The sequence below is a fragment of the Macaca nemestrina genome, chromosome 2 (genome assembly GCF_043159975.1).
Source record: "Macaca nemestrina isolate mMacNem1 chromosome 2, mMacNem.hap1, whole genome shotgun sequence".
In the NCBI taxonomy this organism is placed as follows: Eukaryota; Metazoa; Chordata; class Mammalia; order Primates; family Cercopithecidae; genus Macaca; species Macaca nemestrina.
Genome location: NC_092126.1, coordinates 93,478,847 through 93,493,772, shown reverse-complemented (window position 1 = coordinate 93,493,772; position 14,926 = coordinate 93,478,847). Strand labels below are relative to the sequence as shown.

The window sequence follows — 14,926 nt, the reverse complement described above, 5'->3', positions numbered from 1 at the left end:
TGGATCCGGTTTGCCAGTATTTTACTGAGGATTTTTGCATCGATGTTCATCAGGGATATTGGTCTGAAATTCTCTTTTTTTGTTGTGTCTCTGCCAGGCTTTGGTATCAGGATGATGTTGGCCTCATAAAATGATTTAGGGAGGATTCCCTCTTTTTCTATTGATTGGAATAGTTTCAGAAGGAATGGTACCACCTCCTCTTTGTACCTCTGGTAGAATTCAGCTGTGAATCCATCTGTTCCTGGACTTTTTTTGGTTGGTAGGCTATTAATTATTGCCTCAATTTCAGAGCCTGCTATTGGTCTATTCAGGGATTCAACTTCTTCCTGGTTTAGTCTCAGAAGAGTGTAAGTGTCCAGGAAATTATCCATTTCTTCTAGATTTTCTAGTTTATCTGCATAGAGGTGTTTATAGTATTCTCTGATGGTAGTTTGTATTTCTGTGGGGTCGGTGGTGATATCCCCTTTATCATTTTTTATTGCATCTATTTGATTCTTCCCTCTTTTCTTCTTTATTAGTCTTGCTAGCAGTCTGTCAATTTTGTTGATCTTTTCAAAAAACAAACTCCTGGATTCATTGATTTTTTGGAGGGTTTTTTGTGTCTCTATCTCCTTCAGTTCTGCTCTGATCTTAGTTATTTCTTGCCTTCTGCTAGCTTTTGAATGCGTTTGCTCTTGCTTCGCTAGTTCTTTTAATTGTGATGTTAGAGTGTCAATTTTAGATCTTTCCTACTTTCTCTTGTGGGCATTTAGTGCTATAAATTTCCCTCTACACACTGCTTTAAATGTGTCCCAGAGATTCTGGTATGTTGTATCTTTGTTCTCATGGGTTTCAAAGAACATCTTTATTTCTGCCTTCATTTCGTTATGTACCCAGTAGTCATTCAGGAGCAGGTTGTTCAGTTTCCATGTAGTTGAGCGGTTTTGATTGAGTGTCTTAGTCCTGAGTTCTAGTTTGATTGCACTGTGGTCTGAGAGACAGTTTGTTATAATTTCTGTTCTTTTACATTTGCTGAGGAGTGCTTTACTTCCAATTATGTGGTCAATTTTGGAATAGGTGCAATGTGGTGCTGAGAAGAATGTATATTCTGTTGATTTGGGGTGGAGAGTTCTATAGATGTCTTTTAGGTCTGCTTGCTGCAGAGCTGAGTTCAATTCCTGGATATCCTTGTTAACTTTCTGTCTCGTTGATCTGTCTAATATTGACAGTGGAGTGTTGAAGTCTCCCACTATTATTGTATGGGAGTTTAAGTCTCTTTGTAAGTCTCTAAGGACTTGCTTTATGAATCTGGGTGCTCCTGTATTGGGTGCATATATTTTTAGGATAGTTAGCTCTTCCTGTTGAATTGATCCCTTTACCATTATGTAATGGCCTTCTTTGTCTCTTTTGATCTTTGATGGTTTAAAGTGTGTTTTATCAGAGACTAGTATTGCAAAACCTGCTTTTTTTTGTTTTCCATTTGCTTGGTAGACCTTCCTCCATCCCTTTATTTTGAGCCTATGTATGTCTCTGCATGTGAGATGGGTCTCCTGAATACAGCATACTGATGGGTCTTGACTCTTTATCCAGTTTGCCAGTCTGTGTCTTTTAATTGGAGCATTTAGTCCATTTACATAAGGTTAAGATTGTTATGTGTGAACTTGATCCTGCCATTATGATATTAACTGGTTATTTTGCTCGTTAGTTGATGCAGTTTCTTCCTAGCCTCGATGGTCTTTACATTTTGGCATGTTTTTGCAATGGCTGGTACCGGTTGTTCCTTTCCATGTTTAGTGCTTCCTTCAGGGTCTCTTGTAAGGCAGGCCTGGTGGTGACAAAATCTCTAAGCATTTGCTTATCTGTAAAGGATTGTATTTCTCCTTCACTTATGAAACTTAGTTTGGCTGGATATGAAATTCTGGGTTTAAAATTCTTTTCTTTAAGAATGTTGAATATTGGCCCCCACTCTCTTCTGGCTTGTAGAGTTTCTGCCGAGAGATCTGCTGTTAGTCTGATGGGCTTCCCTTTGTGGGTAACCCGACCTTTCTCTCTGGCTGCCCTTAGGTAGCACCATTAAGGACATAGGCATGGGGAAAGACTTCATGTCTAAAACACCAAAAGCAATGGCAGCAAAAGCCAAAATTGACAAATGGGATCTCATTAAACTAAAGAGCTTCTGCACAGCAAAAGAAACTACCATCAGAGTGAACAGGCAACCTACAGAATGGGAGAAAATTTTTGCAATCTACTCATCTGACAAAGGGCTAATATCCAGAACCTACAAAGAACTCAAACCAATTTACAAGAAAAAAACAAACAACCCCATCAAAAAGTGGGCAAAGGATATGAACAGACATTTCTCAAAAGAAGACATTCATACAGCCAACAGACACATGAAAAAATGCTCATCATCACTGGCCATCAGAGAAATGCAAATTAAAACCACAATGAGATACCATCTCACACCAGTTAGAATGGCAATCATTAAAAAGTCAGGAAACAACAGGTGCTGGAGAGGATGTGGAGAAATAGGAACACTTTTATACTGTTGGTGGGATTGTAAACTAGTTCAACCATTATGGAAAACAGTATGGCGATTCCTCAAGGATCTAGAACTAGATGTACCACATGACCCAGCCATCCCATTACTGGGTATATACCCAAAGGATTATAAATCATGCTGCTATAAAGACACATGCACACGTATGTTTATTGCGGCAGTATTCACAATAGCAAAGACTTGGAATGAACCGAAATGTCCATCAGTGACAGACTGGATTAAGAAAATGTGGCACATATACACCATGGAATACTATGCAGCCATAAAAAAGAATGAGTTTGTGTCCTTTGTAGGGACATGGATGCAGCTGGAAACCATCATTCTTAGCAAACTATCACAAGAACAGAAAACCAAACACCGCATGTTCTCACTCATAGTTGGGAACTGAACAATGAGATCACTTGGACTCGGGAAGGGGAAATCACACACCGTGGCCTATCATGGGGAGGGGGGAGGGGGGAGGGATTGCATTGGGAGTTATACCTGATGTAAATGACGAGTTGATGGGTGCTGACGAGTTGATGGGTGCAGCACACCAACATGGCACAAGTATACATATGTAACAAACCTGCACGTTATGCACAGGTACCCTAGAACTTAAAGTATAATAAAAATAATAAATTAATTAAAAAAAAGAAATAAAATACTTAGGAATATACCTAACCGAGGAGGTGAAAGACCTCTGCAAGGAAAACTACAAAACACTGATGAAAGAAATCAGATGATACAAACAAATGGAACAAATATGCTCATGGATGGACAGAATCAATATTGTGAAAGTGACCAAACTGCCAAAAGCAATATATGAATTAATGCAGTTCCCATCAAAATACCATCATTCTTCACAGAACTAGAAAAATAATTCTAAAATTTATATGGTATCAAAAAAGAGCCTGCATAGCCAAAACATGACTAAGCAAAAAGAACAAATCTGAAAGCATTCATTACATTACCTGACTTCAAAATACAGTATAAGGCTAGAGTCACCAAAACAGCATGGTACTGGTATAAAAATAGGCACATAGGCCAATGAAACAGAATAAAGAACCCAGAAATAAAGCCACATACTTACGCCAACTGATCTTCAACAAAGCAACAAAAACATAAAGTGTGGAAAATTTAACTAATGGTGCTGGGATAATTGGCAAGCCACATGTAGAAGAATGAAACTGGATCCTCATCTCTCACCTTATACAAAAATCAACTCAAAATGGATCAAAGACTTAAATCTAAGACCTTTAACCATAAAAATTCTATAAGATAACATTGGAAAAACTCTTCTAGACATTGGCTTAGGCAAAGACTTTATGACCAAGAACCCAAAGGCAAATGCAACAAAAACCAAGATAAATAAATGGGACATAATTAAACTAAAAAACTTCTGCGCAGCAGAAGAAATTGTTAGCAGAGTAAATAGACAAACCACAGAATGGGAGAAAGTCTTTGCAAACTGTGCATCCAACAAAGAGTTAATATCCAGAATCTATAAGGAACTCAAATCAGCAAGAAAAAACAATCTCATCAAAAAGTGGGCTAAGGACATGAATAGACAATTCTCAAAAGAAATCATACAAATGGCCAACAAACATATAAAAAATGCTCAACATCACTAATTATCAAGGAAATTCAAATCAAAACCACAGTGTGATATCACCTCACTCCTGCGCGAATGTCCATAATAATAATAAAAAAATAGATATTGGTGTGGATGTGGTGAAAAGGGAACACTTTTACACTGCTGGTGGGAATGTAAACTGGTACCACCACTAGTAGTTTCCTTTCCACTGTGAAGATTCCTTAAATAACCAAAAGTAGATCTATCATTTGATCCAGCAATCCAACTCCTGGGTATCTACCCAAAAGAAAAGAGATCATTACACAAAAAAGATATGTGCACGCACATGATTATAACAGCACAATTAGCAATTATAAAAATATGGAACCAGCTCAAATGCCCGTCAATCAATGAGTGGATAAAGAAAATGTGATATATATATATACACACACACACACACACACACACATATATATGTATACACACACACACACACACACACACACACACCCCCATGGAATACTACTCAGCCATGAAAAGGAATAAAAATAATGGCATTTACAACAACCTGGATGGAATTGGAGACCATTATTCTAAGTGAAGTAACTCAGGAATAGAAAACCAAATATCCTATGTTCTCACTTGCAAGTGGGGGCTAAGCTATGAGGATGCAAAGAATGATACAATGGACTTTGGGGACTGAGGCAAAGGGCAGGAGGGGGTGAGGGATAAAATACTACACATCAGGTACAGTTACTCTACACCTGCTCAGGCGATGGGTGCACCAAAATCATTATTACCCATGTAACCAAACACCACCTGTTCCCTCAAAACCAATTGAAATAAAAAAGAAAAATTAAAAAAAAATCACATTAGGGCAAATAAGGTATCCATCACCTCAAGCATTTATCATTTCTTTGTGTTACAAACATCCCATTTATATACTCCTGTAGTTGTTTAAAAATCTATAACAAGTTTTCTTGACTGTAATCACCCTGTTGTGCTATCAAATACTAGATCTTATTAATTCTATCTAACTATATTTTTGTACCCATTAACCAGGCAGGGTCCCTCCCTGCCCTGCACTATTCTTAGCAGCCTCTGGTAATCATCATTCTATGCTCTATCTCCATGAATTTAATTGTTTTAATTTTTACCTCCCACAAATGAATGAGAACATGTGAAGTCTTATCTTTCTGTGCCTGGCTTATTTCAGTTAACATAATGTCCTCCAGTTCCATGCGTGTTGCATATGACAGAATCTCCTACATTTTAATGATTGAATAGTACTCTGTTGTGTATATGTACCACATTTTCTTTTTCCATTCATCTGCTGATGGACATTTAGGTTGCTTCCAAATCTTGGCTATTGTGAATAAGCATGGCAGTGCAATAAACGCATGGCAGTGCTTATTATAAAATAAAAGTATATCTCTTTGATTTACTGACTTTCTTTTGAGCGTATACCTAGCAGCAGGATTGCTGGATCGTATGGTAGTTATCTTTTTAGTTATCTGAGAAACTTCTGTATTGTTCTCCATTGTGGCTGTACTAATTTACATTCCCACCGTGTATGAGGGTTCCTTTTTCTTTACATTCTCACCAGCATTTGTTACTGTCTGTCTTTTGGATATAATCCATTTTAACTGGGGTGAGATAATAATATCTCATTTGATTTGTATTTCTCTGATGATCGGTGATGTTGAGCACCTTTCCACATACATGTTTGCCATTTGTATGTCTTTTTTTGAGAAATGTCCAAATCTTTTGCCCATTTTTATATTGGATTATTAGATTTTTTTCCTATTGAGTTGTTCAAGCTCCTTGCATATTCTGGTTATTAATCCCTTGTCAGATAAATAGTTTGCAAATATTTTTTCCCATTCTGTGGGTTGTTTCTTCATTTTGTTGATTGTTTTCTTTGCTGTGCAGAAGCTCTTTAACTTGATGTGTTCTCATTTGTCCATTTTTGCTTGGGTTGCCTGTGCTTTGGAGTATTACACAATAAATCCTTGCCCAGTCCAATGTCCTGGAGAATTTCCCTAATGTTTTCTTTTAGTAGTTTCGTAGTTTGAGGTCAAATATTTGTCTTTAATCCATTCTGATTTCAATACTCTCTTTCCCTTTCTCATCCGGTATGATGTTAAAACCAGGTACTGTGAATTTGGTTCTTATGAAAGTGCTTTCTTGTGTGTATAGTTGTTCAATTTGCTGTTCCTGCCAGGGCGGGTGGGAGAGAATTATCACTGGAGGATTCTTCTTGGCCATGATCTACTCTCACTCTAAACCATGAGTTTTAGTGTAACAGGGTTGGAGTGTGAGATTCTGCTTGCCTAACAATCTCCCAGAGAAAGCTGATGTAGCTGTTCACACACCACACTGTGAGTGACAAGACCTTACATTTTTCTCACTTGGAGAAATAAAAAGGAACTTCTGTAATGACAAGCTTAAGAAGCACAATTAATACACCTACCAGTTTGCCTTTTAAATATTTTGTTATTGGAAAAATCTTACCTTGTATTCTTTATGATCCCAGAATAATTTGATGGATTCACAATTGTTCTGGTATGATCCAGTGAATACATAACACGCCTTTGAGAACATGACATAAAGTAGGAAGTACTAGTAAAGAAAGTACTCAGTGACTTTTTTGAAAGAGTAGATTGAAAACAAATCCAAATTAGACAATGCAGAGTAATTATGGCAAAGAAAGTTTGGGTGACTACTGAGAAAATTACTTCCTCAATCAGTTGTGTGGAAGATTTAATTGAAGAAAATGAATACACCCCCATGTTTCTCTTCTCTTTAATATTTATTTGGGCTTTAAATAGGCAATATCAGCTGTAATCTAATTGAGGTCAACAGCCCCCAAGTTATAAACAGAAGCTGTTCAGTCAAAATTTTCCAAATCAAGTCTGACATCAGATAAGCCATTTTGAGGGCTTTGAGATTGAAGTATATTTCTCTTTAGTGCTCCTAAATTAGTGAATTCTTTTCTGGTGACTAAAAGCATTAATAAAACTATTTTTAAATTTATTTTAATGATAGTCACAAGAAGATTTCACTGATAGTAGAAGTTACAGCAGGCAATCTACTTCTAACAAATGAGCATTCTAAATTTTAGAATAAATAGCAGAGTCTGAAGAATTTAGAGGTGAGGATGTCAACTGCCCTAAGACCCCTTCCTCCAATGTCATATGAAGACATTGAGTCCAAAAGAAATTTATTAACTTGTTTGAGGTCAATCAGCTTGTTGGTGGCACAATATTTGTTAGAAGTTTGGTCAATGGGCCGGGCGCGGTGGCTCACGCCTGTAATTTCAGCACTTTGGGAGGCCGAGGCGGGCGGATCATGAGGTCAGGAGATGGAGACCATCCTGGCTAACACTATGAAACCCCGTCTTTACTAAAAATACAAAAAAATTAGGCAGGCATAGTGGCGGGCGCCTATAGTCCCAGCTACTCGGGAGGCTGAGGCAGGAGAATGGCGTGAACCCAGGAGGCAGAGCTTGCAATGAGCCGAGATTGCGCCACTGCACTCCAGAATGGGCGACACAGTGAGACTCCATCTCAAAAAAAAAAAAAAAAAAAAGGAAAGGAAAAAACGAAGTTTGGTCAATGGTCACAGAGTCAACTGTTAGAAAGGCCAAGTAAGAAACAATGTAACTTCATAAAATATAACATAAAAGGAGGTCATGGGAAATGTGGTAAATAGCATGGGGAAAGGTCACTGCCACACGGTTGAAACTATTTATATGTGAAAATGAGGGCTCAGTATAGACAGATCATCTGCCTTTGATTTTTAAATTTTTTAAAATTTTTAATTTTGTGAGACAGGGTCTCACTCAGGCTGGAATGCAGTGGTGCGATCTTGGCTCACTGCAAACTCTGCTTCCCGGGCTCAAGTGATCCTCCCACCTCAGCCCCCGAAGAAGCTGGGACTAAGGCATGCATGCCACCACACCTGCTAATTTTTGTGTTTTTGTAGAGATGTGGTTTTGTCATGTTGTCCAGGCTGGTCTCAAAGTCCTGAGCTCAAGCAATCCACCCTCCTTGGCCTCCCAAAGTGCTAGGATTACAGGTGTAAGCCACTGTGACTCGCCTCATCAGCTTTTTAAGTAAAAGTTGGGAAAACAGTGTGAGTCAAACAAAACACACATGTAGAGAAGACTGGACCTATAAGGCTGTGTTTGTACAATGTCTGACCCAGATCTTTTGTTCTACCAATCTAATGTGCTTTTATTTTTTTTTAAAATTTAAGTTTTAAAGTTTTAAAAATATCTGTGGGTACATAGTAGGTGTATATATTCATGGGATACATGCGATGTTTGATACAGGCATGCAATGTGAAATAAGCATATCATAGAGAATGGGAGTATCCATTCCCTCAAGCATTTATCCTTTGAATTACAAACAAACCAATTATACTTTATAAGTTATTTTAAAATGTACAGTTAAGTTATTATTGATTATAATCACCCTATTGTGCTATCAAATCATATGTCTTATTTATTCTTTCTATTTTTTTGTACCCATTAACCATCCTTACCTCCCTCCAGCCCTCCAATACCCTTTCCAGCCTCTGGTAACCATCCTTGTACTTTCTATGTCCATGATTTCAATTGTTTAGATTTTCAGATTCCACAAATAAGAACATGCGATGCTTGTCTTTGCCTGCCTTACTTTTCTTAACATAATGATCTCCAGTTCCATCCATGTTGTTGCAAATGACTGGATCTCATTCTTGTTTATTGTTGAATAGTACTTCATTGTGTATATGTTCCATGTTTTCTTTATCTATTCGTCTGTTGATGGACACTTAGGTTGCTTCCAAATCTTAGCTATTGTAAACAGTGCTGCAACAAACAGAGGAGTGCAGATATCTCTTTGATATACTGATTTTCTTTCTTTTGGGTACATACCCAGCAGTGGAATTGCTGAATCACACAGTAGCTAAATTTTAGTTTTCTGAGGAGCCTCAAAACTGTTCTCCATAGTGGGTTGTACTAATTTACATTCAACAGAGTACAAGGGTTCCTTTTTCTCTACATCCCTGCCAGCATTTTTTATTGCCCATCTTTTGGATATAAGCCATTTTAACTGGGGTGAGATGATATCTTATTATAGTTTTACATTCATTCAATGTTATTATTGATAAGTAAGGACTTACTCCTGCCATTTTGTTATTTGTTTTCTGGTTGCTCTGTGGTCTTCTCTTCCTTCTTTGTTTCATTCCCATCTTCCTCTAGTGAAGGTGATTTTCTCTGGTAATATAATTTAGTTTTCTTGCTTTTTATTTTTTGTGTATCCACTGTATGTTTTTGGCTTGAGGTTACCATGAGGTTTGTAAATCTATCTTATAACCTAATATTTTAACCAGATAACAACTTAACACTATTTGCCTAAACAAGCAAGGAAAAAGAAAACTATTAAAAACTCTATGCCTTAGCTTCATCCCCTCAATTTTTAACTTTTGTTGTTTCTGTTGATATTTTATTGTACTCGTTATGTCTTGGAATGTTGTAGTTATTATTTTAGATTGGTTCGTTGTTTAGTCTTTCTACTTAGGATAAGAGTTCCAGTGTTACAATATTCTGTGTTTTTCTGTGTACTTACTCTTATAGTGAGTTTTGTACCCTCAGATTGTTATTAGATCTTTAGGGTGTCGATTTTCTGGCCAGAAACCTCTGTGACTGCAGTGCCTTTGCCCAAGTTCTTGTCCCACGTTGTCCGGGAAGAATGAGGTATGCAGACAAGTGAAGAGTGAACAAGATGATGAGCTTTATTGAGTGTTACAACACCTCATAGGAGACCTGCAGTGGGTAGCTTCTCTCTGTGGGCAGATTACTGTCAAGTGTTCAGTTCTCAGCAGTGAGGAGGCCCTGGAGAGGGTAGCTACTCTCTGCTACTGGTCATCCTGATGTCTGTAGCTCTCAGCAGATATGAGGCCTTGGAGAGGGTGGCTCCTCTCTGCTGGCAGGTCACCTCTGCAGCTCTCAGCAGAGAGGGTAGCTCCTCTCTGCAACTGGTTGTCCTGTCATCTGCAGCTCTCAGCAGAGTGTCGTTCCTCTCTGCAGCTGGTTTTCCCATTGTCTCTCTGCCCTCTTTATCCTCTGGTCGTCCTCTGCTCTGCTTTGGCTGAGCCCAGGAATTTTATGGACCTCAGAAAGGAGGAAATGTGTTCCAGTTAGTCCATGGGTGGCCATGGGCAGCCTGGAAAAGGCACCAGGAGACCCCTCTTCGGTCTGTGGGTCTGGCACTCCAGCCCCCAGCCTTCAGGCCCTCCCTGGCCTAAAGATGGGGCCTTACTGGGGACCTGCGTTCTTCTGCCCAGGAATCAATCTGTCTCCAGCTGCCATTCATGGCCCTTGGGGCTTGGCCCCAATTCCCTGCTCAGAGATTAGAACAGGTTAAAGGAGTGGAGAGAGGTCAGGCAGCAGGAGAAGATACCCCAAAGCCTGCAGGGATTGAGGGGTTCCTTTCTGGGGCCCCCGAGGGTGCAGGCTGCAGAGATGCCCATGTTCCTGTGCCTGGGAGGCAGAATACAGCTGCACCCGGGAGCTCTCACTCTGCCAACTCGGAAGGGGTGGGGCTCCTGCTTGTCTGTGGCTCCCACCTAATCCATGAACCAGAGGTCCAAGTCTGCAGTCGAGGGTCCTGCAGCTGCAGCTGCACCTTGGAGGTCAGATCCTGCCTGTTCCCAGCCCCTCTCCCAGAGCACAGGGAGGCTCAGATCCACAGCAGCAGTTTGGGTGGCTGTGGCTCCTGCCTGCTCCATAGAGCGGGAGGCCTGGGTCTGCAGTTGCCTTTGGGTGGCTGCAGTGACACTCAGGGAGCTCCTGCCCCGGCTCAGAAGGGGCAGGGCTCCCACCAGCTCCATGGAGTGTGCAGCCCCAGCCATGCTTCCCTGCTGCAGCCAGTATCATGGCAGAAGCCACTGCCATCAAGATGATTATTTATCACTCATTAATATCCTTTTTTTTTTTTCCACTGAAGTACTACGTTTAGCATTTTTTGTAGGACATGTCTGGTATTGTAATCTTTCAGCTTTTGTTTGTGAAAGTCTTCGTTTCTCCTTCATGTTTCAAAGATACTTTAGCTGGATATGCTATTGTAGGGTAAAAGTTTTTTTCCTTCAGCACTTTAAATATGTCATGCCACTCTCTCCTGAATGGTAAGGTTTCCACTGAGAAGCCTACTATCACACTGACCTATTGGAGCTTCATTTTATGTTATTTGTTTCTTTTCTCTTGCTGCTTTTCGGACACTTTCTTTATCCTTGACCTTTGGGAGTTTCATTATTAAATGCCTTGAGGTAGTCGCCTTTTGGCTAAATCTGCTTGGTGTTCTATAACCATCTTGTACTTGGATACCGATATCTTTCTCTAGGTTTGGGAAGTTCTCTCTTATTCTGCCATTGAATAAACGTTTTACCCCATCTCTTTCTCTACCTCCTCTTTAGGGCTGATAACTTTTAAATTTGTGCTTTTGAAGCTATTTTCTTGATCCCGTAGGTGTGCTTTATTGTTTTTTACTTTTTTTTTTTTTTTTTTTTGCCTCATCTGACCTGTATTTTCCAATAGCCTGTGTTGAAGCTCACCAATTCTTTCCCCTGCTTAATCCATTCTGTTATTAAAGGACTGTGATGCATTCTTCGGTATGGCAATTGCATTTTTCAACTCTAGAATTTCTGCTTGATTCTTTTAATTATTTCAATCTCTTTGTCTGCTTGTCTGCTATCAAATTTATCCGATAACATTCTGAATTCCTTCTCTGTGTTATCTTTAATTTCTTTTTGTTTCCTCAACCCAGATATTTTGAATTCTCTGCCTGAAAAGTCACATATCTCTGTTTCTCTAAGATTGCTCCCTGGTGCTTATTTAGTTCATTGGGTGAAGTCATGTTTTCCTGGACGGTGTTGATGCTAGTAGATGTTCTTCAGTGTCTGGGGTTGAAGAGTTAGGTATTTATTGTAGTCTTCACTGTCTTGAGTTATTTTTAGCTGTCCTTTTTGGAAAGGTTTTTCAGATATCTAAAAGGACTTGGGTGTTGTAATCTAAGCTGTATTTACTTTAGGGGGCCTCAGTAATGCTGTGGTACTTGCAGACTTGTAGAGGTACTGTCTTGATGTTCTTGGACAAGATCTGGGAGAATTCTCTGGATTACCGGGCAGACATTCTTGTTTCTTCCCTTCCTTTCCTTTACCCCAAACAAACAGAGTCTGTCTTTGTTCTGACCCACCTAAAGCTAGGAGTGGAGTGACACAGCACCCGTGTGGTGACCACCATGACTGTGCTGGATCAGACCTGAAGCCAGCACAGCACTGGGTCTTGCCCAAGGCCTGCTGTAGCTACCTTCTGGCTACTGTCTATGTCCCCTCAAAATCCTGGGGCTCTACAATCAGCAAGTGGCAAAGAAAGCCAGGCCTGTATCTTTCCCTTCAGGGAGGCAAGGTGCCCCAGGCCCTGGGTGGGTCCAAAGTAGCTGTCTGAGAGTCAGGGACTAGAGTAAAAAAAAACCTTAGAAGTCTACCTGGTGTTCTATTTTATTGCAGCTGAGCTTGCACTCAAACCACAAGATGCAGTCCTCCCACCCTTCCCTCCTCTTTTTAAAGGCAGAGGAGCCTCACCCTGTAGACACCACCACCCCAGGCGACAAAGAGATGGCCAGACTACCAACCAATGTTCCCTTAAGTCCCAAAGGCTATTAAGTCAACTTTTGATGCATGTTGCCTGGCCTTAGACTTACCCTTTAGGACAGTGGGCTCCACTCTGGACCAGGGCAGGTCCAGAAATGCCATCTGATATGGTTTGGCTCTGTGTCCCACCCAAATCTCATATTCAATTGTAATCCCCAGTGTTGGAGAGGGATCTGGTGGAGATGAGTGGATCATGGAATGGATTTCCCCCTTGCCGTTCTCATGATAGTGGGTTCTCATGAGATCTGATGATTTAAAAATGTGTGGCACTTCCCCCTTTGCACTTTCTTTCTCCTGCACCACCGTGTGAAAATTGTGCCTGCTTCCCCTTTGCCTTCTGCCCTGATTTTAAGTTTCCTGAGGACTCTCCGGCCATGCCTTCTACACAGCTTGCAGAACTGTGGGTCAATTAAACCTCTTTTCTCTGTAAATTACCCAGTCTCAGGTATGTCTTTATAGCAGTAAGAAAACAGACTAACACACCATCCAGGAGTCAAGTCCTGGAATTGGGAATGCCAAGAGCCCACTTGGTGCTCTGCCTCGCTGTGGCTATGCTGGTATCTCAAGTGCAAGAGAAAGTCCCCTTTACTTTTCCCTCTGCTTTTTTTCTCAAGCAGAAGGAAAGCCCTGTAGCTACCACAGCTGGGAGGTTATCAGTGTTATCAGCCTTGGCATTCATTCTTGGTCTCAACCATTTGTGAGACCTTCTGATGGGTCAATGTCATATAATAAATGGCCATTTTCCTAAGGCATAAATTTAAGCTGCAATATATGATTGCTGTGCAGAAGAGAGATATTTATTTGGTGGGAGAGCTTAAACTATAATTCAGCATTTTTGCAAGTATTAAAAAAGTTAATATGAGTAAAGTATATCAAGCATATAGAAAATCAATGTTAGCTAATATTATTATTTATTATTTCTTGTGGCTTTGTTGTTTTCTATTTTCCACTATACTTATAATAATTCTTGTAAAACCATTCTGTGGTGCGATTTGTGGGGAAAATTATTTGCTGCTATTATAGTCCAGAATTGGGAATTATCCAAGAAACCAAGACTTATCCCTTGCAGATGTCAAGGGTTTCTTCTGTTTAGCCCTGGGATCTCGAGGAAAGTTACCAAATTTAGCCTAGCACATAAACATACCAACCTGGGTAATAATTAAGGTGCCATGCCTTACCCTATTTTTGAGAGGTAGGATACTAAAATTGAAGTTAAATTTATCAGCATATTTTGAGAATAGGTATGATGGAAATGGATTCCAGTATTTCTGGATGGAGACAACTACTTGCTAGCCCCAAAGGAAAAGGCTGCTAGAGCTCAAAACTGCTTCTGCAAAGTACTTCTGGGAAACTGGAAACTTTGTGAGTCCTTTGAGACTCATACCATTTGACTAGGTCACTCTTTGTCCTTCCTTATCATTATCATCTGTAGATTTTAAGGATTATATTATTTCTGACCAATAATAATTTTCTACTGGGGTGTGTGTGTGTGTGTGTGTGTGTGTGTGTGTGTGTGTGTGTGAGAGAGAGAGACAGGGTCTCACTCCATCACTCAGGCTGGATTGCAGTGGTGTGATCTCGGTTCACTGCAACCTCTGCCTCCTGGATTCAAGTGATTCTCATGCCTCAGCCTCCTGAGTCAGCAGCTGGAATTACAGGCATGCACACTGATTTTTGTATTTTTAGTAGAGATGGGATTTTCCCATATTGGCCAGGCTGGTCTCGAACTCCTGACTTCAAGTGATCTGCCTGCCTTGGACTCCCAAAGTGCTGGGATTGCAGGTGTGGGCTCCCACACCTAACCTTATTGACTTTTTCCATTAAAAAGTTTATTTTCATGTATCACATTTTGAGTTAGTTATATTATGCAAAAATTATGTTATAGAAAAGGCATATTTATTTTTTGGTCTGATGAATGTGGATAAGAGAAAAATTTATCATGGCTGTGAGCAGTCCAAAATATGGTCTAGAATAAGGAATGTAGGAAATGGAGACTACTGTAGGCCTTATTAAATTATAACATTTCATAATTAAATGAAAACTAGTAAATGAAATATAAACATCGGACTTGATTTTTTCCCTAAAGATGCAGTTTTAAAACTTAAATGAAAAAATGCCGATAGAAAATTATCTTT

At 39.8% G+C, this 14,926-nt stretch overlaps 1 long non-coding RNA gene across 5 annotated transcripts in view; it reads left to right on the top strand.

Annotated features, from left to right (window-relative positions):
* LOC105480079 (uncharacterized) overlaps positions 1-14,926 on the top strand; it is a 363,272-nt gene that overhangs the window by 65,490 nt on the left and 282,856 nt on the right. The gene's annotated exons all lie outside the window — the stretch shown is intronic.